Genomic DNA, 5,393 nt, shown 5'->3' with positions numbered 1-5,393 from the left:
TCTTCCACGGGCCACAGAGCCTCATCCCACAGCCCAGAAGCTCGGCAGAGAATATAAATGGCTACAACTTTTTTTTTTTTTCTACCGTTTCATCATTCCTGGGTGTTTTGAGCAGGGACAGTTAGGACCAGCATTACTACAGGCAGATAATAAATCAGTATAATAATAAATCATAATAAGTCTCTATACTGTGTTCCAAGTTATCTGTCACCATACATTTTGACTGCTCAATAAAAACTTTGTGGGAAGGGGGTTAATTAACTGTTATTACAAATTTGACATAAAACCTGAAACAAGCCTTTCTGAGCTCTCAACCCAACAACAAGCCCTGTGCAAAGAGGTTACAGACTATTGCACACCCGCGGCGCTACTGAATACGCAGGGAACTCACGACCTAGTTCTACTCACTGAGCTGTCTCCACATGAATCCTGAGGCTCCGGTTATCACCACGAGAATTGGAGGTTTTGCCTCTGAAGGGAGCCCTGAGCGTGCGCTGTGGGAACCCGACCTCTGAGACCTTCACAAAAAGGGACTGAGAAGGCAAGGTTCCCATTTATAGAATCACAGAATCATTCCAGTTGGAAAGGACCTTAAAGATAGAGTCCAACTGTTAACCTGACACGACCCCATCACTAATCCACGTCCCTAAGCACCATATCTGTATGTTATACATCTTATAGCGGCCTTCCAATACCTGAAGGGGGACTACAAGAAAGCTGGGGAAGGACTTTTCATAAGGGCAGTTAATGACAAGACAAGGGGAAATGGGTTTAAGCTGAAAGAGGAGAGGTTTAGATTAGATATTAGGAAGAAGTTCTTCACTGTAAGGGTGGTCAGACACTGGAACAGGTTGGCCAGAGAAGCTGTGGCTGCTCCTCCCTGGAAGTGTTGAAGGCCAGGCTGGATGAGGCTTTGAGCAACCTGGTCTAGTGGAAGGTGTCCCTGCTGATGGCAGGGGGGTTGGGACTGGATGATCTTTAAGGTCTCTTCCAATCCAAACCATTCTATGTTAATAAAATATCTATATGATAATATCTATACATTATATAATATATATCTATGTAATTATCTGTAAGAGAATAAAAATAACAAGTTTACAACAGCTTAAAAAAAGCTAAAAAAAGCACAAAAATTACAAATGGGATTGTAACTTCTAGTAGAAAATGCTAACAAGAACTTCAGTCATTTCATTATCTTTACTGCAGCTTTCCCCCTCCCCTCAATGAACAAGAGCCAAGTCCCAACTCTAAGGAAACATCATGATCTTGTAGATGTTCACCTTTTTCCTTTAAGTATCTTTAAGTATCCTCCTTAATTACAACCACCAAGCACAACGGCAGGCCTGTGTGTGCCTTTACTATATACATCTATATATCTATCTTACACTTTCCTGAAAAATAACTAAACAAACTGATAAGTGTCAACATTGATTCTATTTCAAATATGAGTTTGTAATACATTAAATTACAAAAGGGTTCAAACCTGAACTTAAGCAAAAGCTAAGTTACTTTCCCAAGCTCTTCATGCAAAACAAAACGCATTTCAAAGTTCATAACATTCAGTAGCAGAATCAAAACCCATTTCCTTGAAAAACTAACTTAAAGCAGCAGGTTGGGGCTTTGGAGTCAATCATTCATTTGGCTTAAGGTGGAACAATAACCACAATCCTAGAAGAGTTCACTGACTTCTCCCATCAAATCAAGATTTTTTTTCATTCCTTTCATATTGTTTTATTCAGCTTCTTTCAGCCACTGTCCTGTGATTCAATCACAGTCTGTGATTCTCAAACACTTGTTACTGAAATGTAAAGAACAATTTAATTGAAAACCAGACTTAAAAGCTCAACCACACTGACCTTTGTAATAACCCCAAACATGCCATTTTACATTGCAAATCTTTGCCTTTCTCGAGTAAGGCCTCCTCCTTTCCCTTAAAACTCCAGCTATCCCCATCTTAGGCACAAATAGCTAAACATACTGTCCCACGCCCCAAATAAATCAAGCTGGCTATGGTTCCTCCACTTCTCAGAATGAACACTACACCATACTCCTCCTCTTGTGTTCTTCAGCTACACCACAGCTTCACCTGCAGGTACCTCAACATACCACTTCTCACTCACACACACCCACGATTTTTGAGGCAAGGTCTTGCCATTCGTTCTGCCAATCCCTTTAGCAACCCCCCCCTTTCCCAAAGGCTGGAAACCTAAACCCCCCTGTGCTCACTCTAGAGCCCGCGTGATTTTACACGATGCCCCAAACGTAGCCATGATATTGCACAGGTGACTTCAAGTCAGAAACTCGTTAAGGTCCATCTGTTTCGACTAGTACACACTGTATGAACAGCACAAGTTCAAAATAAGACTTTAAAAACAAATATGCCAGCAATACATTTTACCAATCTTTGCTGTTTATAAAAAAAAAAAAAAAAAAAATCCCATTACTGAAGAAGGTTGGTAACCACATAGTACCAACAGCCACTTAGTTAGTGAAAGGTTTGCTGCATTTCTTGTTTGTATGTCACTGATGAATGATCACCAAAAAAAGGTTGAGCTACCCCAAATTAATTCTTTAGACTACTCTTGGCTGCCCTGGAGTTATTACTGCACAGTGACAAATCCTGACTTAAAAATTAGTAAGGATATAAAGCAGAGACTTTGCAAGTTCTCACACGTGACAGAACCACACTATCTCTCACATTATATAATTCAGGCTTTCTTCTTTACAGACTTTAATCTTTAATCTAGCTCCCCATGAAACATAATCTGAAAAAAATCCCGTAATATTGCTTTTACAGCGCTCACAAGAAACTGCTTTCTTCCACTTAGGCTGAATTTGCAATGAGTTTCTTCTGCCAACACTGTCTTTCAGTTCTTCTTTCTCCTTTTGAGTATATGCTTCTTTTTAAGAAAGAGATTCACACCCCCATAATACTTTTCTGCCACTTAATTATTACCATCTGCAATATGAACATCTTCACTTCTCCATCCTAATCTGTTACAGAATAATGATGCTTCAAAACAGAAAAACCTAAAAAAAAAACCAAAAAAAAACCACCCACCAAAACCAAACACCACCACAAAAACCTGACATCAAGGAAGCAGAACAAAGGAAATTATTTGGCAAAGGATTTTAAAAGTTGTTTTTTCTCTCCCCCATCCAGACTAACCACAGAAGTATTTAAAGGCCACAAAACACCACACTGACCTCATGTCCCTTTTCTGTTCTCCTCCAGATCCGACTTCTCCTGCTAGTGTACCTTCCCAAAAGCACAAACCCATTATGACGATGGATTCAAGCTATTCCACTTGTCTCAGCGCCAAGGGTGCCAAAAAGACCATACACCTCCCTGCAGTAAGAGGGAAGAGATTCCACAGCTGCAAACAGACAGGTATTTCCTCAAGTGCTTCTTCCATCTCTGCTATCCACAGTATATACACTGCAATACTTTCCAACCTGTATCCTAAAAAAGTCTGTTGTCAGTAAGTTTGGATTTGGTACCAAGTGTTCCACAACCTCTAGAAAACACGCCTCCACGAGCTGAGAACCTGAAAAACCCCCAGAACATAGTCCTGGTAAGCCTCAGATTCTCCCACAGATGAGCATCTTTATTTTCTCCAAGTCAAATGAATAGTTCCAACAATTTTTTAATAATAAACTAAGGCAGAGAAAAGTACTGAGCAAAAACCCGGAGTAACTTGAACAGCTGTAAGAGCATGAATTGAACTGCATTTGCTCCAAGCAGAGAGACTCGGAGTGATCACCATGAGGTGGAACAAACTGCAGGTTCTCTGGGCGGCAGAGCACTATCTGCACAGGAAGAGAGTGGCCGAGTAACCCAGACAAGCAGCAGCCAGGACAAAACACCAGACAGGCTCCGCACCTCAGCGGCTTGGTCATCGCAGATTCCTCATCAACAGGGCTTTTACGTGCACCTAATGCCTGGCAGGGGGATGTCACCGTCACAAAGTGATTGAAACGGTGTCTGTTTTCATATTATACGTGTAAGTGACCTTGCAGGCTGCTCAAAACCATTCAAAACAACAGGTTTGTACCACGTTTTCGAGACTAAATAAGACAGAGAGGAAGGTTGCAGACTACGCCACCGCACCACGGCTGGCTCAGAACTTGATTACAGGGATTCCTCTCACCTTTCACAATAACAGAATTAAACGATGGTACTACAGCCACATTCAGTGAAGTCACTGCACTGAAAATAGCTGATTTTTCATAGAGATATAAAATAGCTGACTTTTCATAGAGATATAAAAGTATCTGCAGACTCATATTAGGATTTATTTATTATATATTTATTTGGTTTAAATCAAAGCATTTTTGGTTTCAGAAAACTTACTCTTGTTTCTGCTTGAAGTTATTTTTACAGGCACAACTAAGGACAAATTTTAAAATTAAAAGTAGCAGAAGCCATCCAGCAGAAGGAAAACACTGTTTGCAGGCTCTCCTTTCTGCTCCTGGAGTAACTAGGGCAGCCAAATACTACCTGCTCATTCAAAGAAATAGCATGACATGTTGCTTGTGTTGCAAGGAAAAAATGCCATTTGGATTATCGTCGTAACAACAATACTGTGTCAGTTACCCAAAGGGAAGGATGAGTGTCCAGATGACAAAAAAGGCCTTAAAAAAAAATCCAGGACATCTGTGTATGTAATTTTTCAGATATACTTGAAAGGCTTTTTTCTTTAAGAGATGCATCCAGTTTCCTCAAAATGCTTTTACATACATACCGGGGTTATTACTGACTTAGTGACAACAACTACAGTTGTCTTTAAAAACCTTAAAACAGACTTGAACATCAAAACCAATTCTGCTTTACAATCTAAGAATAGGCAGGACTACGCAGGGCTCAGGTTTAACTGTTTAACAGCAAAGCATCCAGAGCAATTACACATATCACACATTCTATCATCAACAGCTGAATTATTAACTTCTGCTCACTCTTTTATTTTATTCTGCTTTTTCACACAAGCTCAGTGCTGAAGTTTCTGAACCACAAACATTCTTCAGTAGATTAGGGCATCACTCGGTTGTTTTTACTAAAGCTAAAGAGTGAAAGTTTGGCCTCAACCTTTCAACTTCAACCCTAACGCCACCGCACCGATGTTAATGCCGATGAGCCTTCCACAGGAGCACAAAGACATTCTGCCACTGGCTTACTGCTTAGTCAGAGACAAATTAGCTACACACCATCACCCTGCACCCACACTTACCTCACCTCCTAAAAACATTCAAGCCCATAGATGAAAAGAGCTCTAAGTGCTATAAAAACTAAAAGTGCTATTCGTGTGAGACTGGACCTGTAATACAGAACACTGGCTCTGCAGCGATGCTGGAATGTAGCAGGGGAATCCTAGGAAAGGGAATTAATAGTATTT

Source organism: Antrostomus carolinensis, unplaced genomic scaffold (genome assembly GCF_000700745.2).
Source record: "Antrostomus carolinensis isolate BGI_N321 unplaced genomic scaffold, ASM70074v2 scaffold47244, whole genome shotgun sequence".
NCBI classification, from domain to species: domain Eukaryota; kingdom Metazoa; phylum Chordata; class Aves; order Caprimulgiformes; family Caprimulgidae; genus Antrostomus; species Antrostomus carolinensis.
This window is presented reverse-complemented; position numbering follows the sequence as displayed.